Source organism: Octopus sinensis, linkage group LG16, assembly GCF_006345805.1.
Source record: "Octopus sinensis linkage group LG16, ASM634580v1, whole genome shotgun sequence".
NCBI classification, from domain to species: Eukaryota; Metazoa; Mollusca; class Cephalopoda; order Octopoda; family Octopodidae; genus Octopus; species Octopus sinensis.
Genome location: NC_043012.1, coordinates 32042246 through 32068588, shown reverse-complemented (window position 1 = coordinate 32068588; position 26343 = coordinate 32042246).

Here is a 26343-nt window from a genome sequence, read left to right as displayed (position 1 = left end):
TCTACCAAGGATACGGAAAATCCCTTTAAAGAGCCACAAAAGCAATTCGTTGTGAATAAACTGAACAAATTTTATGTCTCTGCACTGACATCAAATGTGAAAGATGTGAGAGGTATGCGTTCTGATTTATTTGTTCTAGAATTCCTAATGTATTGTACAGCATAGACATAACAGATATATGTTTCTTTATTACCCACAAGGGGCTAAACATAGAGGGGACAAACGGATTAAGTTGATTACATCGACCCCAGTGTGTAACTGGTACTTAATTATCGACCCCGAAAGGATGAAAGGCAAAGTCGACCTCGGCGGAATTTGAATTCAGAACGTAAAGACAGACGAAATACCTATTTCTTTACTACTCAAAAGGGGCTAAACACGGACAGACAAAAGGATTAAGTTGATTACATCGACCCAGTGCGTAACTGGTACTTAATTTATCGATCCCGAAAGGATGAAAGGCAAAGTTGAAACCGGCGGAATTTGAACTCAGACCGTAGCGGCAGACAAAATACCGCAAATCATTTCGCACAGCGTGCTAACGTTTCTGCCAGCTCGTCGCCTTCCACGGCAGACGAAATACCTATTTCTTTACTACCCATAAGGGGCTAAACACAGAAGGGACAAACAAGGACAGACAAACGGATTAAGTCGATTACATCAACCCTAGTGCGTAACTGGTAAAATATCGTACAAATATCTTACAAACTACAGAATTTTCTCAAGAAAGCCAAGAGAAAAAGATGTTTTATGTAACACATTCTACCAGTATACGAAGTTAAAAATTTTTTTAGTTACATGGAAATTATTTAAAAAAATCTATCGGTCAAAGCGAAAAGATCCGCCATGGCTATATTTTGCCTCTCCTGGGTGTTAAAAGTGGACTTATGATTGTTAACTCTTGCTCTGAGAGACCTTCTGATGCGCCAGCATGGTCTCATATACGATGGTCTCCGTGTTGCATTGGCTGTTAAGGGGACGAATGGTGTAGCCACGCACGTGGTCACACACACATATACGCGCACACACACACACACACACACACACACACATATACACACACACTAATGTGTTTATTACTGGATTTCTGGAGTTGTCTCCCCTACCAGAGTTCATCCAAGATGATTGTTAATGTAGCAAGGAATATTTTTGTCACATCGGCTGCAGGCTGGTTTCTTGTCAAAAGTCTTTACTAACTTTTCAGAATTCTCGTACTTGCATCAGCCTATAGGATTCTGTAAGTACAACAATCCTGCAAATAAAGCTACTGCATTTGCTATCCATTTTGCTTTCAACTTTACACTAACTGCACTAAAAAAAAAAAAAAAAAAAACTTTCAAATTCTTTATTTCTCCAAGACAACAATTTGAGAGTTTCTGATCATATTCTTATAAACGCTGACTGCGAGAAATTCTTTACTCGTTTTAATCTAATAAAGCTGTCTCTTCCATCACCATCAAAGCAGTGCATTGTGGAATTAGCTCTTATCCTTATCTTCTCAATAAGAGTATGCTTTTTTATTCTAAGATAGGAAGTATCTATACATGGCTCAATTAAAACATGCTTTAGAATATTGTTCATACATTTGTGACAATTCCTCTTCTATACACACACACACACACACACACACACACACACACACACACACACACACGAGAGTCTGCTGAAAAGTGCATAGACTGGCCAAGACACTCATGGAATGTGACCAAATGTGGAGCCCACACTTCCCTCCATCAGTGTTGCAATGCTTGGATCCCATTGGAGAAGAAGCTTTTATCCCGTTGGCCATAAAAGTCATTAACAGCAGATATAATATCATCATCATTACAGTACTAGGGATTTTTTTGCTTTGACTGTCAGATTTTAAAAATAATTTCCATGTAACTAAAAAAATTTAAACTTTGTATACTGGTAGAATGTGTTTATAAAACATCTTTTTCTCTTGGCTTTCTTGAGAAAATTCTGTAGTTTGTAACATATTTGTTGTTTAATTTCTTGCATTTCGGCAATTTCAACCAATCAATGACGTCTATTGAGGTGAAAACAATTTCTGCCGTAACTACAGAATTTTCTCAAGAAAGCCAAGAGAAAACGATGTTTTATAAACACATTCTACCAGTATACGAAGTTTAAAATTTTCTTAGTTACATGGAAATTACTTTAAAAATCTGCCGGTCAGAGTGAAAAAATCCCAGTACTGGTTACCAGCCAAGTGTTTTTTCACGTTGGAGAACAGATGGTAGTCAGATGGGACCAGATCAGGAGAATAGGGAGGTTTATTAATCAATTCAAAGCCACAGTCATGCACAGTAACCATTGTAACTAAGGACTTGTGTTCTGGAGCATTTTCCTCATGAAACAAGACCCCTTTTGTTAGGTTTCTTGAGAGTTTTGTCTTGACAGACCCTTGTAAGTGATTCAACAGGTTGGCATAGAACTCTCCATTGATGGTGTGGCCTTCTGAAGATATGCAAGATATCAACAGTTCTTAATGGTTACAACAGCCAAAAGTGTGCTGAAATGTATTTTGAAAGTTCAGTTTGAGTTAACAATGGGATATTCTGAAAATATCCATTCTCTTCAGATATCGATTTTGAAATCTGTATCAAGTCAGTTATTCAGTAGAATGTCTTTTTCAAATCTCTCTCTATATATAAAGCTGAAGTTGTCTGTGTATGGCAGGTTTGGTAGCCTTCAACTAACACTATCTCCTCTGAGACCTTGCAGTGCAAGTTGACCAAAATTAAGAGTATGATAGAAGAAAGCTTGCTCTTCCTTCCGTAGAAGATAAAATTCAAATTGGACCATGTTAACACCAAAAATTATTTACATCAAAAAGGGGCTTTCTTTCTATGAAAATCCCTACTTTTTACGATTTTTTGACTGCTGTGTCACCATTTTTCGGTGTATTTCAATCAGAAAAAAATGTTCATTTAAAGAGAATAAGAAGCTACATAATGCAAAATTTTTACTATTCAAAAATTCCAATTCTAAAGGGTCGAAACAAATCCGAGCAACGCCGGGCGATACTTCTAGTAAATTCTATTTTAGATTTTGAAGTGATCTTCAGTTTTGTCTTTGAACCGCATAAAAGAAGTTGTAGTCACATACAAAAATTGATTTAAACCTGTAGTTCTGAACCGGGGCCTATATGATCTATGGGGGGGGGGGTTGTACATATTGAATTTTGTTAAAATTTATGTGCAACAAACTGGTTACGCTGCTACGATACACAATATTTTAATTTTTAAAATACAATTCCTTATAATATTTAATTACAAAAATATAGGATTTTTTAAACCCTAATTGGTGATGAGGTTACCCATAGTTAAAAAATCATCTTTTGTTTCTAAGGACTTGTTTCCTCAACTAGCAAAATGGGTGATAAAACAAAATTATTATTCAACTGATAATATTGAATAGTAAAAAGGTGTAGAGAAATAATATCTTAATAATAGCCTAAAACTCGGTCTCATTCAAGGGGAACTACTCTGCTATAGGTAAAGGGAGGCTACTGGAAATTTATATCTAAGCACTGTTGTGTTGTCATATTCAACGAGACCAAAGCGAAGAATAATATTTATTTTATTGACATCGGACGCATTATTGTTTTTGCCTTTTTAAATGACATAAAACATATTTTGTATAACACTTAAATATTGCGGCATTATGGCTAAATAAACGAAGGAAAGATTCGAACCAGAGCAGCAAAAAGAACAAATCAAGAATTTAAATCTCACAGTTAGCCCAAAATAAAGGACTAGTTTTCATAAAAAAAAAAGTGGAACTTGTCAGTAAAAGAGTCAATACAGTTAGATTCAGTTTAGTAAAGGTGAAAAATTATTCATGTGAACGAATTCTTCCAATAATCTTAGCACAATCCAAGGAATTGTAAGAGTGGTTTTTACTTCTGCGTGAGACTGAAAGCGAATAACTTCGAAAGCTCCTGGCGTTTGCTCTCTTTTTTTCTCTCTTTTACTTGTTTCAGTCATTTGACTGCGGCCATGATGGAGCACTGCCTTTAGTCGAACACACATACACACACGACGGGCCTCTTTCAGTTTCCGTCTACCAAATCCACTCACAAGGCATTGGTCGACCCAAGTCTATAGTAGAAGACACTTGCCCAAGGTGCCACGCAATGGGAATGAGCCCGGAACCATGTGGTTGGTAAGCAAGCTACTTACCACACAGCCACTCCTGCTCGTTAATTGTTGGTTTAGTGACCCCTCTAATATTCAACAAGACCAAAGCAATGTAATGTTAACATTTATTTTCAATGGAATATATCGTTTATATCCCATTCAATGGAATATATCTTTAACATTAGCATCTTAATACTATCACGTATCGGATTTTAAAATCTTTTAAAATCTCTGACACATGCACAATTTATGCCTCGTATGCGTATTTTAAATTGACTCAATTAAATCCCGAATTTCCCATATTTTGTGATGATTAAATATGCAAAGAGCGAGGACTTTCATCCAGTTTGTTCAGACTAATTTAAAAGACTATTTTTGATGTAAATTTGGAATAGACAGCGAACACGTTTAGCTTTATTGAGCAAAGAGAAAAGCGTACATACACAGATGTTGCAAACAAGGAGACCTAAATTAATATCTGTTTCTTTATTGCCCACAAGGGGCTAAACACAGAGGGGACAAACAAGGACAGACAAACGGATTAAGTCGATTACATCGACCCCAGTGTGCAACTGGTACTAATTTATCGACCCCGAAAGGATGAAAGGCAAAGTCGACCTCAGCGGAATTTGAACTCAGAACGTAACGGCAGACGAAATGTTTAAAAAGAATGCAAAACATGTTCCGAACCGTTTGAACTTCGTATCTCTTTCTTGCGTTGTTTCAACGAGATTATTATAAACTGGATAAGGATAATGAAAGCTCATCATCGCTTCCTTGGGTGGTAGACATCAGAACTTACTATGACTTATTTTTAGGCGGATGCAAATTTAATCCGGTGCCTTGTTCTGCATCTCCAGACACCTTAATGGAATCCATTTAAAGCAGATATTTGTTCTGTGTTCAAAATCTCGCTGTTATTGTTCATCGTTTCGGGTCGATAAAAGTACCAATTCAGGACGGTAGATTGACAGAACTGTAACAATGTTGGACTGGATCACTTGCAGTATATGTTTCACTTTGCGTTCTGAGTTCAGATCCTCCCATAGACTACTTGGGTGACTAATCTATCTGCTTTACACCACCACCCGGCACCTTAAGTGCTTTTAGCGGATTATACTCTGTTGCAAGCATTCAGACCAGACCCCCAGTTTGAAAATACCTTCTTCCTTCCCGTTCATCACTCTTGGAGGCCTTGTAAAGGACCATGGGCACTAACTCTCTCTCCGGACTAAAAGTTAGTTCTAAACATCGAGAAATTCCAGAATATGACAACGAGTACACAGCATTAAAGTGAGTGAGTACACGGCATAAAAATATTGTAAGTACATGGTATTAATCAGAGTGAGTACACGTTATCAAACAGTGAGTGCTCGGCATTAAACATAGTGAGTACGGGCATTAAACAGAATGAGTACGCGGCATAAATACAGAGTGAGTACATGGCATTAAACAGAGTGAATATGCGACTTTAAGCACAAAATGAATCTATAGAATTAGACATGTAGTGAGCACACGATATTAAATAATCTGTATACACTGAACCACTGAAGAAATTTAAAACGGCAAATTGGCAAACTATTGGGAATCGGACTGATTAGTTTCAGTGGTACACTGCGCTCTGAGTTTAAATCCTACCTAGGTCAACTTTGTCTTTCATTATTTCAATAAAATACTAGTTCAGTATTGGGGTTCATTTGTTCTCCCCCACCTCTCGGAGGAATTGTCTCTGGTTCGATCTGGAGAGCGCTAGGTTTCGCTCGGTTTAGATGTCCAAGAAATGCCGTATGTTACGGCAGTGTCAATGTCAATATCAATATATATATATCAATATCAATATCAATATCAATATATATATATATATATATATATATATATATATATATAGAAGCGCAATGGCCCAGTGGTAAGGGCAGCGGACTCGCGGTCGTAGGATCGTTGTGAGTGTTTACTGAGCGAAAACACCTAAGAAGCTCCACGAGGCTCCGGCAGGAGGTGGTGGTGACCCCTGCTCTACTCTTACGCCACAACTTTCTCTCACTCTTTCTTCTGTTGGCTTGCTCGCTTAGCCAGCGGGGTGGCATCATTTGAAGGCTAAAACAATGCCAAGCGCATTGTGACCAGCGGTGTGTAGCAACATCTGATAGCATGGTCGGTCACGTGACGTGATATATATATATATTGTGTGTGTGTGTGTGTGTGTGCATGTGCGTGCGTGTGTGTCTGTGTCTCTCTTTGTCCTCCACAACCACTTGACAACCGGTCATGGCGTGTTTACGTCCCTGTAACTTAGTGGTTCAATAAAGACCGATAGAGTAAGTACTAGGCTTAAAAAATAAGCCTAGGGTCACTTTGCTCGACTAAAACTCATCAAGGCAGTGCCCCAACATGGCCACAGTCAAATGACTGAAAAAAGTAAGAAAGATAAACGATAAAATAATCTTGACATTAAACTGCATCGGGTGGTAAGGCACCTGCTCAGGAATTCAGCCTCCCGGGCCCACTCACAGCCGGGATTGCAGTACTTACCAAGATCCTCAGTTATGGGTCAACTATTAGAGTATAGTATTGGGGCTAAGATATATTGGACTTAAGGGAAAGCTGTCCCCTAGATAAGTATGTGCCACCCAAACCCACTGGTGCGTGAACATGCCCTGATTTCACGAGTACAAGTCACCTTGCCTAATAGTGAAAGAGACCCTGTGCCCCAAGGGCAAACTCGGGTGGGTAGGAGACTAATAAGAGTAAGTTGCAAATCAACCGTCGACAGAAATAACGGGAAACTGCTACTGTTTCTTTCTGAAGAAAAATCCTGAATCTTCAGACATTGGCACGGCAGTCTATGGTCGCCGATGCCTATAGGCAAGGTGGATGAAGAGAGAGAGAGAAAGGGAGAGAGAGAAGAGAGAGAAAGCGGGGGTGGGGAATAGCACTTACAAAATTTTTTTTCTTGTCTTTGGTCAGTAAGTGTTATTTCCTATTTGCATCTGCCTAGAGATCAAAGGAAATGACTACTATTCCCTTCACACTTTACTTTTGTGATCCGGACATCAATGTTTCGAAGCTGACCTATTTTCCATTACATTTCAGACATATTTAGCGCTGAGTTGCTGAAGAAGAAATATCGTTATAGCAAACATTTTCCTCAATATCACAGACTAGCAGTATCGCCCGGCGTTGCTCGGATTTGTTTCGACCCTTTAGAATTGGAATTTTTGAATAGTAAAAATTTTGCATTATGTAGCTTGTTATTCTCTTTAAGTGAACATTTTTCTGGTTGAAATACACCAAAAAATGGCAACATAGCAGTCAAAAATCGTAAAAAATAGGGATTTTCATTGAAAAAAAAGCCCCTTTTTGATGTAAATAATTTTTGGTGTTAACATGGTCCGATTTGAATTTTTTCTTCTACGGAAGGAAGAGCAAGCGTTCTTCTATCATACTTTCAATTTTGGTCAACATGCGCCGCAGGGTCTCGGAGGAGATAGTGTTAGTTGAAGGCTACCAAACCTGCCATACACCTTCAGCTTTATATATATCGAGATAGAGATTTGTATGTCAGTTGCTTGACATTAACCATTTGAAGATGTCCCTTTGTAGGCTGACAAAGTTCATATCTGATCATAAGCAGGAGGAGTGGGGCAGCATCTTAGCCATGTGTTGAGAGGAATTCTTTGGGGTTTGAATAAATGTAACAAAAGCAAAATTTGAAGGAATTATTAGCCATATTCATACTTTCCAGGGGTAAGCAAACAGGAGATAAAAATTACTACCCAAGGACAAACATCGTGTCACAGTGTAATCTGCTTAGCAACTCTCGGGTTTACGACAGGTATCTTTATATATATAAAACTGAGAATGTGTGCCTGTGTGTGTTTCCCTAAAACTTGAGAACTACACAACCAATTTCATTCAAATTTTACACATGCCTTACTAAGGGTCCGGGAGTGTCATCGGCAAAAAAAAATGTTCAACTTCTTGCCTAGAGCGAGCCCATAGCAATATCATATCTTCTCCACTATTTCAGTATTACATGAATAAATTAAAAATAAAATTAGCGTGCAGAAATGGAATAGTCCAGATGGATAATAAAAAATTAAATTAAAGAAAAGACTATTGTCTATAAAGTATTCAATGTAGAGAAAAAAGATTTTCACACAGGCGGTCGTGTTTTTTTGCGCTCTGTAAAATTCGGTTAAAAAAGAAAAAAGAACAAAAAGTATTGTGGTTGTTGTAGAAATTTTGAACGTCGTTGATGCGGTTTCGCGTTGCACTGGTTCTGCGAGTTGCACTTTCTGTTCGGGCGGCCGTTTGCGGTCTATCAGACAGAAGGAAATGGACTTTGATTCCCTATCAGACTTGTCTACGTCTGAGGAGGAACTGGAACAGGCAGTGAGAATGATGGATCGAAAGCTGGGTTATGCCGGTGTAACCAAGAAGGCGGAAGAGAAAGGGGTGGACTTGGCCAAGCTGCCAAGTTACCAGAAATATATGAAAAAGGATAGCGGTGAGGTCGAACTAGCACCGACACCCAAGAGAAAGGAATGGTATGATAAAAGGACCATTATATACAGGGTGTTCGCAAACGAAAGGAAGATAGAAGTTGTAAACATGGAGTGGATAGAGGAGGCGCTGAGAAGAACGGAGGAGGAATTTAATTTTCTGACTCGAGGATCAAAGTATGGTACTGTAGTGGTACATTTTAAAAGTGAGAATGCAGCAAGGAAGATGGCGGCGAAGGCGGTGAAATCCGAAAAGGTAACACTTTTGCCTACGTATTTAAACAGAAAAATTACACGAGTAAGGGTCGAGGGAGTGCCACCAAACGTTGAGGCCGAGTGGATTGTGGCGGCTGTGATCAGTGGCCACGAGGAGGAAGTGGATATTCTCCATGCCTCGGTTAAGACCGAGGGCTGGAGAGGCGTAACAGTGGAGCTGAACGTGCAGGCAGAGAACGAGGTACTGGTGGACCTGGCGGAAAGCATCAGATTGGGAGACGTGATCATGAGAGTGTGGGTGGAGGGCAGAGCTCCACGTTGTTACAAGTGTGACCTGAGGGGTCACATAAGAGCCTTCTGCCCTCCCCCAGTGAAAGAAATGGATTCCGAACCACAGAGAGAGAAGCAGAAACCAGAGGAGAAGGAGACGGTAGAAGAAAATTCACAGAAATGGAAAGAAGCTGGGAATAAGAGGAAGAGAAGAATACGAGGAAAAGAAAATAACATAGAACACCAATCCACCCCAACACCACCCACACCCTCTGAGACCCACCCTATCCCTGCAGACAGTGAACCCACCCGCTCCCCTCCAACAAGAAAACAAAAGAAAAAAAATAATACAGACAGACAAGAGTTTGAAATCGAACCCAGGCCGAACATTTATATTATGACTGAACAGAAAGAAGTGAAAAGGGTAATGGAGGAGTATAAATGGTATGAAATGGATGGAACCAGATATGCAGTGCTGGAAAAGAAGAATATAGATGAGTTTGCGTTGAGGTGTGAAAGGGAGAATTGGGAGGTGAAAGATACAAGAATGAGCGATGAATTCGTGGAAAATATGGAGGAGTATTTCGGAGTAAGAATGGATATGGATGGTCTTCGTATTGGGAATGAACATTCAGGTGACAGTGAAAACAAAAGGACAGGTAAGTGGTGCTAGCGGATGGGGCCGTTGGCACCGCTTTCATATCATTTTCATAATTCATTTTACTCATATGTAATTGTGATGTTCTATGTCCCCAATGTTTGTAACGTCCCCTCTATGTAGCCCCTAGTGGGTAATAAAGAATCAACATGGCGGAACGCAATCCACATGTGTAGTGATTTATTACAATTTTCCTTAGTGTATATTTTCTACGTTATTTTCTACTGTGTGTCTATTTGTCTGTTTTTGTTGTACAACTGTTGAAGTCAGCCTTCGTGCGAGGACTTCGTGGTGGTGTTCCCCCCTCCGTGGGGGAAAAATATCATTTATCTTGGATTTACCAAGGGCTTGTTAAGCCAGTTGTTCGAGATGGAATCCCCCATCTCATATTCTCCCGTATCTAGTGAAGAAGAATCTCCGGCGGTGTCGCCAAGAAAAAAAGAGGCGGTGGGGCCAAAGAAAAAAGAGGCGGTGGCGCCAAAGAAAAAGGAAACACCAGCAAAAAAATTCTCAGAAGTAGCTGGTAAGAAAATCAAAAAAATAAACGTAGATGACTTAAAGAAATATGCGGACTGTGTTACAAAAGAGGGCACGGAAGTGACAGTGGTCTCAAACGCCCAAAAACATGAGGAAATCGAAAAAAGAATAATCTATAAGACCTTTAATACGACAACCAAAATGATACAAAAAATTGAGGAAAAAAAAATCGAGAATTGTTTAAAACCATTAATGGACAAGATCACATACATCAGAGTAGAGGTACAGTAGAGGTACGTTTCACAACAGAGGAGATAGCAAAAAAAACTGTCGATGGAGCCAATAAAAGCGGAGAACATTGTTCTCCTCCCCTTGTATAGAGGAAAAAGAACATCGAAAATCACGATGAATAACATTCCGCCAGAGGCAGATGCCGAATGTCTGGTGGCAGCAGTAATGGTAGGTCTGGAGGAAAAAATAAACATCCTCCAGGCCACAGTAGAGGAGGAGGAATTCTGGAAAGAGCAGCGGATAGTAATAGCCATTCAGGCAGAAATCCAAACACTGGAGGAGATTCCAGAAACCCTTAAAATAAGTGAAGAGAGAATAACAGTTTTCGTAGAGGGCAGAAAGCCGAGGTGCTTCGGCTGCAGCAAGAAGGGTCATGTAAGGGCGGAATGCCAACCCCAACCCAAACCGCAGGAAGCACCTCAGCCAGGTGAAAAAGAAGATGAAGTGTCACCAGAAGCAGCGCCGGGCGGCCCAGAAGGGACGACTGAAGGTGTGGAAGTGACAGAGGCAGCAGAACCAGCGGCAGAGGAAAAAAAGAGCCATGAGGAAGGGTGGTCAAAAATCACCAGAAAAAAAAAGAAAAACGGAAACCACCCCTCCAAGAGTGATCCAAAAGAAGAAAAGAGAGTCGATGAACTCATATATGGCCGTTAAGGCATCAAACAACAGACTCGGGAACGTGTTGGCAGCTATGGCCAAAGTGGAAAAAATAGGAAAAAAGAATGACTATATAGTTTACAGAATAGGCCGGAAGGATTACGGGCGGATAAAGTCCGAATTCTTTCATGACGTAGGCCCGTTCAGAATGGATTTAACATCTCCATATATATTCGAGGGCCTACGTCAGACTCCCCCACGAGGCCCAGGAAAAGAGATAAACAAAGAAGAAAAAGAAAAAACCGAACCACTGATATAAAGGTAAGTAATGGATTACATTTATGTTGGTTGTTTGAATGTGCGCGGCCTGGGAGCAGGCTGGAAGTAAGGTCGCTTCCTGCATGATATCAGGTCGCGTAATTTAGATGTTATTGTTGCTACAGAAACCCGGTTAGAGGGGCCAAGGGGTCTACTCCCGCTGTTTGACGGCTACGAGAGTTTCTCTCCTGGCAGTTCTACTGGCGGAAGTGGGGTGTTGGTCCTAATAAAAAGAAACCGGGTTTCTGAGAAAAAGTTAATTTTTGCAGATCCAGAAGGTAGGCTGGTCGTCATGGATTTGACGTTCAGTAACGGTAAAGTTATCAGACTGGTTGCAATTTACGCACCCAACAGTACAGGGCAAAGTGATTATTTTCGTGAACTAGAAAACTTTCTTGGTACTTCACATTCATTAGTTGTGCTAGGAGACTTTAACACAATTTGCAAAGCGGATGTAGATTGTGTTGGCTCGCGTTCAGATAGAAAAGGTAACAGTGGCTTCATGGATCTGCTAAGCCGCTTTGAGCTAGCAGATCCTTATAGGATGGAATTTCCGAACGCTCCATTGTGGACATGGTCAAACAGCGACGGATCTTCCAGGTCATATTTAGATAGAATACTAATTAGAAAAGTAGACAAAAATAGCTAAGTGTCCACAGTTTTACCCGATCAGCTACAGTGATCATAAAATGGTCACCTGTAAGCTTGACATAGATAAGGTTAAAAATAGAGGATCCGGTTACTGGAAACTTAATACGTCCCTTTTGGCGATTAAGGAGTACAAAGACCGGATTAGGGATATAATTCAGAGGGCACTATCTGGTACCATCATTAATAACAAATGGTGGTACGCCCTCAAACGAGCCATCAAGTTTGAGTCTATTAGATATAGCAGAGGAGTAGTGGCTAGAGAGGCTAGAAGGGAAACTACTCTAGTTAAGGAATTAGAGGAAGCCTTGAAAACTGGCTCTGCGGCTCAGGTGGCGTCCAAGAGACTGGTGTTAAACCAGCACCTCGAGGCCAAACACATGGGCTGCATTGTCAGGGCTAGGATCCGCCATATGGGATGTGAAGGAATCAACGCCGTGAGATGGGCCCGAGTGGCGGAAGCACAGCAAGGTAACGATGCCACGATTCGATCTTTGACGAACCAACAAGGTGAGTTGATAAACGAGCCCGAGGAGATGTGTGAGGCCTTTCAGGAGCACTTCGCTCAGCTTTTCGGTGAGTGCGGCGGACTGGATAGGAGGAGGGCCTTTACGGACCTACTCGACGGGCTGCCGCGCTTATCGGGGCGAGATGCGGAGGGCTGTGAAGGGCCAATCACGCCTGAGGAGGTGGTTGAGGCAATGGCGGACTGCGGCCCGGGCAAGGCGCCGGGTTTGGATGGTCTACCCTATGAGTTATATAAGAGTATGCCAGACTTGTTCTGGCACCTACTGGCGGAGGTCTATGCGAACTAGCAGCAGAACGGGCTTATACCCAGATCTGTGCGCCGGGGAGTAGTGACACTCGTCAGAAAGGACCCGAGCAAGGGGGAGTGCATTGATAATTTCAGGCCCATCACTCTAAACACAGAGTTGAAGATTTTGGCCAAAGTGTTATCGAAAAGATTGGCGCGTGTCGCGGATGGTCTGATCGGGGAGGCACAGACATGTGCCGTTCCAGGCAGAACCATTCAGGATAATCTCCATCTAATGCGGTACACTATAGAGGGGTTTAATAGTGATTCTGGCAAGGGTGGGGCACTGATCCATTTAGACCAATCTAAAGCATTTGATAGGGTCGACCATCGTTACATGGTGTCTGCCCTGGCACAGTTCGGGCTGAGATTTGCTTCTTCCTCAGGTGTATTATCCAAATTTCGATAACATCGACTCGGTAGTTCGGGTGAACGGCTTCTTGTCGAAGCCGTTCAAAATCAAGCGCTCGGTTCGTCAAGGGTCCGCTCTCCCCGCTTTTGTATGTGATGGCTCTTGAGCCATTACTGCGAAAACTGAGCGGCATCCCGAGACAGCCAGGTAGTAGAAAATCGGTGTCAGCGTACGCGGATGACATCACCATCATCGTAACGGAAATGGACCACCTATGTAAAGTAGGCAAGGCCATAGAGGTTTACGAGACGGTGACAGGAGCAAAAGTTAATCGCGAAAAGTCAGTCGGCTTGCAACTCGGCACCTGGAGAGGCAAGTCAATGCCTCCTGACAGCGTCGTGGGACGTTGGACGGAGGGTCCGATTAAATTGCTAGGGGTCTGGTTCGGTCCAGACCTCCAAATAGAGAAGAATTGGGACGAGGTAACGAGCAGGGTGGCTGCAGTAACCAAGACCTGGTCTTGGCGGTGGCTATCCCTGAAAGGGAGGACGGAGGTGGCCAATGTGTTTATCGCATCGGTTATCACCTACCGCCTTTCCGTCGTTCCTTGCCCTGATACGTGGTTGATCAAGTTGGAAAGACAGCTCTTCTACTTCTTGTGGAAGGGCGGGAAACCACTTGTGAAACGCTCTACTTGCTGTCAACAACCGTTAAAGGGTGGGCTAGGGATGCCTTGGCTGATGATGCGCAGACATGCGCTGAGGTTAAGACATCTGTGGCTCTATCTGGATGGTGAACGGGTGTGGTCTCCGCTAGCAAAACTGATGTTTCCCAAGTTCACTAGTTTCGGTGGATGGGAAACCTGGCTGAATCGTAGATCGAAACTTGGCACTTGGTACACGGAGTGTCGCAAGGCTCTCCTGCTATTCCGTCGCTCGGGCAACGCCTGCAGTGGGGGTTCCACCACATTCTTCTATAGAGGGTTGGTAGAGGCGAAATGTGAAGATACCTTGGGGGAAACCCTAGGTCTCGACGATAATCAGCTGGCCAGTCTGTTCCGACGTACGTTGAAGCCGAGGACACTGGACAACTTCCAGAAGTCTCTGGCATGGCAATGCTACAGAGGAGCTCTACCTGTTCGGGATAAACTCGCAAGGCACGGTGGCCAAGACAGTCCGATATGTCCAAGATGCGGGCGAGATAGGGAAATGTCCCGCACGCTATTGTTCATTGTCCGGACGTGTCTGAAGTGTGGGTTTATGCCGAACAGCTGTTGTCAGGTACACGAAGAGTACAGCTGCCGACTGAGTCGATTACAAAAATTGACCCACCGGATTTCCTCGTGAATGAAGGTAAGTTTCGTTTTCTCGTTGTAGTAGCAATTGCGAAAGAGGCGATATGGAAGACGAGAATGAAAGGTTTACAGTCAGGCAAGTTCATCTCCGGCCCTGGTTTGATGAATTATTTCATCTTTCACCTGAAAAGGAAGATAGGGCTGGAGAGAATATGCCTGACTAGGAGAGTGTATGAAGAACGATGGAAAGATGTAGCACGAAAGTTGCGAGTGAAAGATACAACATAAATGTAATACCAAGCGCAACCAAAAGTATCAGTGGGGAGGCGGGGCTCGTGGGCTCAGAGCTAAACCCGCACCCACTCCACCCGTAATGTCTTCCGGTCTGTTACATCATTCGATTTCTGTCCATTTATTGTAATTCATGGAAATTTTAAAATTCGTTTTTATTGTAAAAACCCATTCGTGTGTCTGACCCCATCATCAGATTGTATTGTCCCATCTATGTTCGCCCCTTGTGGGTAATAATAAAACATGGCGGAAAGCTATTGAGTTGAACGGTCGTGTTTTTCTGCGCTGTGAAATTCGGTTAAAAAAGAAAAAAGAACAAAAAGTGAATGGTTGTTGTTGTGAAATTTTGAACGTCGTTGATGCGGTTTCGCGTTTCACTGGTTCTGCGCGTTGCACTTATTCGGTCGGGAGGCCGTTGTTCGGTCTGAGGCGACTATGAGCCGCCTCTACCAAACGGATGAGATGGAAGGGAGAAATTTCTCTGAAAATTCGTCGACATCTGAGGAGGAGTTGGCGGCGAAAAAAATGGAAAGCACCTATGCAGGTATAACGAAGAAGTCAACAGAAAGAGATAGACCTGGCTAAGTTGACGGACTTCCAGGAGTTCATGAAGGAGGAGGAGAACGGAGAGGTTGAGCTGTTGCCTCTAGCAGGGCGCGGAGACTGGTTCCATCGTAGAACCATTAAATATAAAGTATTTATGAATGGAGGTAGAAAAATGGAAGTGATTAACATGGAAGCAATTGAAGAGGCTTTCAAACAGACAGGAGAAGAAATTGTGTACATGACAAAAGGATTAGAATATGGAACCATAACGGTACAATTTAAAAGTGAGAAAGCAGCCAGAAATATAGCAGCCAAGGTGGTGAGTACAGAAAAGTTTTACTTGTTCCCCTCGTATTTGAATAGAAGGACCACCAGAATTAGGGTGGAAGGAATACCTCCACACCTAGAGGGCGAATTAATAACGGCTGCGGTTATCAAAGGAAATGAAGATAAAGTGGACATCCTCCACGCCATTATGAAATATGAAGGCGTGAGGTGCCACACTAGTAATGAACATACAGACGGGGGCGGAAGTTATAGAAAAGCTTACGGACAGTATAAAAACTGGAAATATTATGAGAGTGTGGGTGGAGGGTAGGGCGCCCAGGTGCTACAAGTGTGGCCTGAGGGGTCACATAAGAGCCTACTGCCCTCCCCCACCAAAGGAAAAAGAAAAGGAAATCGTCGCGGAAGCCCCAAAAGAAGAAACCAAAGAGAACCAAAGGGAAAAAGAAACGACAGAAGAAGAGGAGATGCAACAAGAGTGGGAAGAAGGAAGAAAAAAGAGAAAGAAAGAAAAAGAAAAACTGTGCGAAGCCCCAACCCACCCCAACACCACCCGAACCCTCTGAATCCCACCCTTCCCCTGCAGACAGTGAACCCACCCGCTCCCCTCCAACAAGAAAAAAGAAAAATAATAACACATACAGACAAGTGTTTGAAAACGAACCCAGGCCGAACATTTATATTGTGACTGAACAGAAAGAAGTTACAAGGGTAATGGAGGAGTATGAATGGTATGAAATGGATGGGACCAGATATACAGTGCTGGAAAAGAAGAATATAGATGAGTTTGTGTTGAGGTGTGAAAGGGAGAATTGGGAGGTGAAAGATACAAGAATGAGCGATGAATTCGTGGAATATATGGAGGACAGTTTCGGAGTAAGAATGGATATGGAGGGTCTTCGTATTGGGAATGAACATTCAGGTGACAGTGAAAACAAAAGGACAGGTAAGTGATGCTGGCGGAGGGGGCCGTTAGCATCGCTTTCATATTACCATTTTTTCATTTTAATATTCATTTGCTCATAAATTTAATCATATTGTTCTATGTCCCCCATGTTTTGTTATGTCCGCCATTCTTCGTAGCCCCTGGTGGGTAATAAAGAAATTACATGGAGGAAAGCTGTGTGTTGTTATCTGTGACTAGACGGTGAAATGTTTTCTGTGTAAATTAATTTGATATCGCGCGAGGCGTTTGCCTCCACGTGTGGAAACCTTCCGAAGAAGGTGAATTGACCCTCTAGTCATGGCGACTTATGCGGGGGTCACCGGGAAAAATAACGATTTGTCGATAATCATAAAGGAGGTTTTCTTTGAGAAAGAGAAACTCAAAGAATATGAAAAGCTCTTCAAAAGGGAGGGTGATAGCGTGAAGCTAATCCCCCCCGCGAAAGCAAAAGAGGATAAAGAAAGCAAGACGGTGACATACAGAACCCAAGACAAAAATACGAAGAAACTGGCAAGAGTGGAGATAGACGAAATTGAAAAATGTCTGGGAGATATAATGGGGAAAATAACCTACGTGAGTAGAGGCAAGAAATTTGGTACGGTGGAGGTGAGATGTGCAACGGAAGAAATTGCGGCCTCACTGGCTACCACCGTACTAAGAGCCGAAAAATTCACAATGTGGCCCTCATACAAGGGAAGAAGAGGGGTCAGGGTTAAAATCCCGAATATACCCCCAGAAGTGAAAACAGAATGGCTGGCAACAGCTATTCTAGGAGCAGCAGAAGAGGAAGTGGAGGTGGAATCAATTAAGGAGTCCAACGCGGTAAACTGGAGAGGATATGGGGTAGAATTGTGGTTGATGGCCACAAAAGAGGATATTGAAAGGTTTCCCTACAGAATTGAAATTGAAGAGGAAAAAACCCTCAGCGTAATTGTAGAGGGGAGAAAACCAAACTGTTACTTGTGTGGGACAAGGGGGAACATTAAAAAAGAGTGCCCGTTATATGAATTCGTAGCGGAGTGCGAGCAGGAACTTGAAAAGAAGAATACTGTAAATGAGAAAGAAAACATAGAAAAGGAAACAAAACAACAAGAGAAAGGAAATAAGTCAATGAAGGAAAAAGAAATAAAAGAAAAGAAAGAAATAGAACCAAAACAAGTCAGGAAAAAAAAAGGAAAAAGAAACAATAGGAAAAAAACAAGAGAGGGATCAGAATCAAACGAAAAGAAAAGACGGCACACAAAAGGAAAAAAAAAGGAACATAAAACACGAGAGAAAGAGAGAACAGACAAAGAACCAAAAAGACAAGAGAAGGAAGAAGAAAGAAAAGGCAAAAAGAGAGAAAGAGAGAAACAAAGAGAGGAGAACAAGGAAGAAATAAGCCCGAAAAGGGAAAATGAAGGAAAACGTAGGACGGAAACAAGATTACTATTACTACAAGTTAGTAACCTTCCATTTCTGCCGTGAAATGAAAGACTTGACAAGTGAAACGGAGGGACATACATGGGTCAACAGGATGACCGACCGGTGGCAGGAGACTGCTCTAATCCCCGAAGAAAGAGCCGCTGAGTTCCTCAGAGCTGCCGGAGAGAGTAATATTTTACACGAAGGTTCGAGTGAGAGAGCGGCTGCCTGAGGGCTCAGTGATGGACTTCAGAGAAGTGGAAACTATGATAGAATATGTATAGAATTGTGAGAAGAAAAAAAAAAAAAGAGAAAAAAGAAAATTTTGTGAAATATATGTGACGAAAATGTAACCTCTCGATTCCGGGGATCGAGTGGACATTTACATCTCATTGTAAATATTCTTTCATATGTCATTTTTACTTTTATTTTTTCCTTTTCTTGTCATTCGCTTTCTTATTTTAAGTTCCCCGATTGTATTGTCCCATCTATGTTCGCCCCTTGTGGGTAGTAAATCGGAAATCTATTTTTGCGTCTGTTAGTAAGTTATATATTTTGCTCTCATAGTATTATCTGTTTTTCTATATTGTCTGTATACCTGTTTGTTTATTGTTGTTTAACTGAAGAAGTCAGCCTTCGCGCGAGGACTTCGCGTTGGTGTCCCCCCCCTCCGTGGGGGAAAACTACAATTATTTTGGAATCTCCAAAGGCTTGTTAAAGCCATTTGTTTAAGATGGAGTCCCCCATCTCTTATTCGCCCGTGACGAGCGAGGACGAATACCCGGCGTTGACATCAGGAAAAAAAGAGGCGTTGTCGCCAAGAAAAAAAGAGGCGTTATCGCCGAAGAAAAAGGAGGCGGCGTCGCCCAAAAACATAGAAAAATCAATACCAGCATCAACTCCAGCGAAAAAAATTCGCTGAAGTAGCTGGGAAAAAAATTAAAACAATAAATGGAAAATCTAGAAAAATTCGCAGACAGTGTAAAGAAAGAGGGCACGGAAGTGACTGTGGTCGCAGACGTACAGAAACATGAAGATATAGAGAGGAAAAGAATTATTTACAAAACGTATAACACAGCTACAAGAATGATTCAGAAAATCGAGGAGAAAAAATAGAGTTATGTTTGAAACCAATAATGGACAAAATAACATATATAAACAGAGGTAAAAAATACGGCACAGTGGAGGTGCGTTTTACCTCTGAAGAGATAGCGAAAAAACTATCAATGGAGACTTTCAAAGCAGAAAACATCGTTCTATTACCATTATATAGAGGAAAGCGGACATCAAAAATCACAATGAACAACATTCCCCCAGAGGCAGCAGTAATGGTAGGCCTGGAGGAAAAAATAAACATCCTCCAGGCCACAGTGGAAGAAGAGGAGTTCTGGAAAGGACAAAAGATAGTGATAGCCATTCAGGCGGAGACACAAACACTGGAAGAAATCCCAGAAACAGGAAAAATTAGCGAAGAGGAAAAAATAACTGTTTTCGTGGAGGGCAGGAGGCCGAGGTGCTTCGGCTGCGGCAAGAAGGGTCATGTAAGGGCGGAATGCCAACCCCAACCGCAGGAAGCACCGAAGCCAAGAGAAAAAGAAGTGTCACCAGAAGCAACGTCGGACGGCCCAGAAGGGAAGACCGAAGGTGTGGAGGTGACGGTGACAGCAGAACCAGCGGCGGAGGAGAACAAGAGCGAGGAAAAGATAAATGAGGAGGGGTGGAAAAAAATTACCGAAAAAAAAAAAAAAAAGAAAAACGGATACCACCCCTCCCAGAATAATTTTAAAAAAGAGAGAGACAATGGACTCATACATGGCCGTAAAGGCAGCGAATAGCAGACTAGGAAACGTGTTGGCTGCTATGGCCAAGGTGGAGAAAGTGGAAAAGAAAAATGACTGATCTACAGAATAGGCCAGAAGGATTACGGGCGGATAAAATCCGAATTCTTCTACGACGTAGGCCCACTTAGATTGGAGGTGACATCTCCACATATATTCGAGGGCCTACGTCAGACTCCCCCACGAGGCCTAGAAAAAGAGTTGGAAGAACGAGGGAAAACCGAACCACTGATATAAAGGTAAGTAATGGATTGCATTTATGTTGGTTGTTTGAATGTGCGCGGCCTGGGAGCAGGCTGGAAGCAAGGTCGCTTCCTGCATGATATCAGGTCGCGTAATTTAGATGTTATTGTTGCTACAGAAACCCGGTTAGAGGGGCCAAGAGGTCTGCTCCCGCTGTTTGACGGCTACGAGAGTTTCTCTCCTGGCAGTCCTACTGGCGGAAGTGGGTTGTTGGTCCTAATAAAAAGAAACCGGGTTTCTGAGAAAAAGTTAATTTTTGCAGATCCAGAAGGTAGGCTGGTCGTCATGGATTTGACGTTCAGTAATGGTAAAGTTATCAGACTGGTTGCAATTTACGCACCCAACCATACAGGGCAAAGTGATTATTTTCGTGAACTAGAAAACTTTCTTGGTACTTCACACTCATTAGTTGTGCTAGGAGACTTTAACACAATTTGCAAAGCGGATGTAGATTGTGTTGGCTCGCGTCCAGATAGAAAAGGTAACAGTGGCTTCATGGAACTGCTAAGCCGCTTTGAGCTAGCAGATCCTTATAGGATGGAATTTCCGAACGCTCCATTGTGGACATGGTCAAACAGCGACGGATCTTCCAGGTCATATTTAGATAGAATACTAATTAGAAAAGTAGACAGTAAAATAGCTAAGTGTCCACAGTTTTACCCGATCAGCTACAGTGATCATAAAATGGTCACTTGTAAGCTTGACATAGATAAGGTTAAAAATAGAGGATCCGGTTACTGGAAACTTAATACGTCCCTTTTGGTGATTAAGGAGTACAAAGACCGGATTAGGAATATAATTCAGAGGGCACTATCTGGTACCCTCATTAATAACAAATGGTGGTACGCCCTCAAATGAGCCATCAAGTTCGAGTCTATTATATATAGCATAGGAGTAGTGGCTAGAGAGGCTAGAAGGGAAACTACTCTAGTTAAGGAATTAGAGGAAGCCATGAAAACTGGCTCTGCGGCTCAGGTGGCGTCCAAGAGACTGGTGTTAAACCAGCACCTCGAGGCCAAACACATGGGCTGCATTGTCAGGGCTAGAATCCGCCATATGGGATGTGAAGGAATCAACGCCGTGAGATGGGCCCGAGTGGTGGAAGCTCAGCATGGTAACGATGCCACGATTCGATCTTTGACGAACCAACAAGGTGAGTTGATAAACGAACCCGAGGAGATGTGTGAGGCCTTTCAGGAGCACTTCGCTCAGCTTTTCGGTGAGTGCGGCGGACTGGATAGGAGGAGGGCCTTTACGGACCTACTCGACGGGCTGCCGCGCTTATCGGGGCGAGATGCGGAGGGCTGTGAAGGGCCAATCACGCCTGAGGAGGTGGTTGAGGCAATGGCGGACTGCGGCGCGGGCAAGGCGCCGGGTTTGGATGGTCTACCCTATGAGTTATATAAGAGTATGCCAGACTTGTTCGGGCACCTACTGGCGGAGGTCTATGCGAACTGGCAGCAGAACGGGCTTATACCCAGATCTGTGCGCCGGGGAGTAGTGACACTCGTCAGAAAGGACCCGAGCAAGGGGGAGTGCATTGATAATTTCAGGCCCATCACTCTGCTAAACACAGTTGAAGATTTTGGCTAAAGTGTTATCGAAAAGATTGGCGCGTGTCGCGGATGGTCTGATCGGAGAGGCACAGACATGTGCCGTTCCGGGCAGATCCATTCAGGATAATCTCCATCTAATGCGGTACACTATAGAGGGGTTTAATAGTGATTCTGGCAAGGGTGGGGCACTGATCCATTTAGACCAATCTAAAGCATTTGATAGGGTCGACCATCGCTACCTGGTATCTGCCCTGGCACAGTTCGGGCTGAGCCTTGGCTTCCTCAGGTGGATTATCCAAATTTATGATAACATCGACTCGGTAGTTCGGGTGAACGGCTTCTTGTCGAAGCCGTTCAAAATCAAACGCTCGGTTCGTCAAGGGTGTCCGCTCTCCCCGCTTTTGTATGTGATGGCTCTTGAGCCATTACTGCGAAAACTGAGCGGCATCCCGAGACAGCCAGGTAATGGAAAATCGGTGTCAGCGTACGCGGATGACATCACCATCATCGTAAACGAAATGGACCACCTATGTAAAGTAGGCAAGGCCATAGAGGTTTACGAGACGGTGACAGGAGCAAAAGTTAATCGCGAAAAGTCAGTCGGCTTGCAACTCGGCACCTGGAGAGGCAAGTCAATGCCTCCTGACAGCGTCGTGGGACGTTGGACGGAGGGTCCGATTAAATTGCTAGGGGTCTGGTTCGGTCCAGACCTCCAAATAGAGAAGAATTGGGACGAGGTAACGAGCAGGGTGGCTGCAGTAACCAAGACCTGGTCTTGGCGGTGGCTATCCCTGAAAGGGAGGGCGGAGGTGGCCAATGTGTTTATCGCATCGGTTATCACCTACCGCCTTTCCGTCGTTCCTTGCCCTGATTCGTGGTTGATCAAGTTGGAAAGACAGCTCTTCTACTTCTTGTGGAAGGGCGGGAAACCACTTGTGAAACGCTCTACTTGCTGTCAACAACCGTTAAAGGGTGGGCTAGGGATGCCTTGGCTGATGATGCGCAGACATGCGCTGAGGTTAAGACATCTGTGGCTCTACCTGGATGGTGAACGGGTGTGGTCTCCGCTAGCAAAACTGATGTCTCCCAAGTCCACTAGTTTCGGTGGATGGGAAACCTGGCTGAATCGTAGATCGAAACTTGGCACTTGGTACACGGAGTGTCGCAAGGCTCTCCTGCTATTCCGTCGCTCGGGCAACGCCTGCAGTGGGGGTTCCACCACATTCTTCTATAGAGGGTTGGTAGAGGCGGAATGTGAAGATACCTTGGGGGAAACCCTAGGTCTCGACGATAATCAGCTGGCCAGTCTGTTCCGACGTACGTTCGAGCCGAAGACACTGGACAACTTGCAGAAGTCTCTGGCATGGCAATGCTACAGAGGAGCTCTACCTGTTCGGGATAAACTCGCAAGGCACGGTGGCCAAGACAGTCCGATATGTCCAAGATGCGGGCGGGATAGGGAAACCGTCCCGCACGCTATTGTTCATTGTTCGGACGTGTCTGAGGTGTGGGTTTATGCCGAACAGCTGTTGTCAAGCACACGAAGAGTACAGCTGTCGACTGAGTCGATTACAAAAATTGACCCACCAGATTTCCTCGCGAAAGAAGGTAAGATTTGTTTTCTCGTTGTAGTAGCAATTGCGAAAGAGGTGATATGGAAGACGAGAATGAAAGGTTTACAGTCAGGCAAGTTCATCTCCGGCCCTGGTTTGAATTATTTCATCTTTCACCTGAAAAGGAAGATAGGGCTGGAGAGAATATGCCTGACTAAGAGAGTGTATGAAGAACGATGGAAAGATGTAGCACGAAAGTTGCGAGTGGATGATACCACATAAATGTAAAACTAAACGAAACCAAAGTATCAGTGGGTAGGCGGGGCTCGTGGGGTCCGAGCTAAACCCGCTCCCACTTCATCCGTAATATCTTCCGGTCTGTTCTCCATTCGATTTTTCTATTTTGTAATTTTTTGTAAATTTTTAAAATTCGCTTTTTTGTAAAACCCATTCGTGTATCTGACTCCACATCAGATTGTATTGTCCCCTCTACGTTCGCCCCTTGTGGGTAATAATAAAACACATGGAGGAAAGCACATTCGAAAAGTGTCTTGGTGCAACTAGGAAAGGTATCTAATAAGAGGCGGTAAATTCGCCACAATAGAAGCAAGGTTGAAGTCAATGGAGCATGCAAGGGAGTACTTGACTTGAACTTGCAAAGTGGAAATATTTTATTTTTACCTTTATATCTGGGACGTAGGACGTCCCGGAAAAAATGCATCCCTCGCCCCGAATTAGAGGTAGGCTGGATTGTAGCCACACTTCTATACAAGAGGGAGGACAAGATACAATTGATCGAAATTACAAGAGACTGGCTAACAATTCCAGTCTGTTATATATTGAGTATTGTTATCACTAGCGATATCAAGATATAACTTTGTATTTTGTTTTTTATGTGTAGATGTATATATATAGATGTACATGTAATATGTACACATATATATATACACATATACACATGCACTATGACCCGGCAACGACGGGTATTTAATGCTAGTATATATATATATCCCGACCATTAAACTAGTACACCTGTTTGTTTTTTACGTTTGTCTTCGTCTTATGTTTTATTTGTAAATTCCAACGATTTTTGTGTGTGTGTATGTATAAATGTATATACATATATCTCTATATATAAAACTGAGAATGTGTGTGTGTCTGTCTGTGTGTTTCCCTAAAACTTGAGAACTACACCACCAATTTCATTCAAGTTTTACACATGCCTTACTTAGGATCCATGGAGTGTCATGGGCAAAGCTCTGGGCGACATTGAGGCGACTGTCCACAGCCACGGGCCCACAGTCGATGCTATGGCATGGTTGGGTTGGGTATAGAGAACTATAGCGCGAAGGCAGCATAAAAAACAACCCTTTCTCAATTGTTGGCAGATTTGCTTACTCCGCATTGCGAGCAGTGCAGCGAGATGCGTTTTCGTCAAATCAATTGCTCCCCCAAAGCAAATTAAATAAATTTTGAGATACTAACAAAAACTGCTAACAAAAACAGGACAGTGAAAACATTCGGTAATGGCTGTTTAACCCTAACGAGGTGAAGCGGTGAACGCTGGAGAAAAAAAGCTTTGTCAAGATACAGACAAGAATGCATGTTAGAGTTATAAACTGAACGAGAAGGAAAAGAATTACATTTAAAAATAGAGATCTATAATTATTGAGGACAGAATTTGAGTTAGAAATAGAGAATTATAAATATTGTACTATGCATAAAGTGGTGTCTTACATTCGGGGCTTCCAATTTTTCTGTAAAATATAAGATAGCCGCAAAATCATCGCACATGTCACCATCGATTACAAACACCGGTGGAAGATAAGTTCCAGAGGTCATTCTTGTTCTTTCGTTGGTACAAGGATTGTATTATGTTTCGGCTTAAAATAAATTATAGATACAAATATAATGTACAGAAATATATAAAAACCAGAATAGAAAATAAACGTCTTAGGCATATAAAATGAGATAACATGAGATATCAAGGTGTTATAAACTTGAAACCTTATCATAGATTATATATATCAAGTCATCCAATCAGTTCTGTCTAATTTTACCTTTTTTTAGATTTGAATGAAATTTAATAGTATTTTCAAATGTCTAATTCAATTAAAAATTATTTTTATGCATTTGTGTATGTTTAAACTAATTCAATATTGTTTTACAAAATAATAGAGGGTGTCCACAAAGTCTGTGTACATGGGGATTAGCACATACTTTTAAAACAAAACAATTTTATTTCATTATAATGTTAATAAGTAATATTTTCAAAGTGATTTCCATCATTTTCAATGCATGACTTGATGCGCCTGGCAAAATTCAGGTGAACTTGATTAAATAAGTCTACATTGCCATCAATTTCAGCACACTGACTGGTAATGCGTTCTGTCATGTGTTTTAAATCTAATCTTTCTCTTTCAACATATCCCAGAAAAAGAAATCAAGGGGAGAAAGGTCTGATGAACGAGGGGACCTTTCCATATGACCCCTTCTTCCAATCCAGTGAGGAAAAGTGTCATTAAGCTAATCTCTAACAGTTGTGGCAAAATGGGTAGGGGCCCCATCCTGCTGAAACCAATTAGGAAGGCCCTCGCCTAGGCGCTCAATTTGAGATATTAATTTGTCTCAATATGTTTACATAAGTCTCATCCGTTCAATGAAGAAGGGTCCTAGAACATGAGCTTTCCACAAACTACACCACACCATCACATTTTTGCTGCCTTGCTGTTTGGATGGATCCATCCAAAGTGGATTACCTCGAGACCAGTATAGAAGATTCTGTCTGTTGACCTCACCATTTACATAAAACGTAGCTCTGTCACTGAACAACACAAAGTTTTTCGTAAAATTGATATTTTCATCCAATTTATCTGAAAACCATTCGCACGTCTACACTCGTCTATCAGGATCGTCTTCATTTCAGTGATGCAATATCTGTAGGTTGTATCGACGAAATTTTTCCTCAACCAGCATTTTGTGGATGGTTGGTTTTGGAACACCTAACACCGTGGATGTCTGACGAAGTGATTTCTTTGGGATAGCAGAAACTTTAGCCATGACAGCCTCTTTCGTTTCATCTGAAGTCTTTGGTCGCCC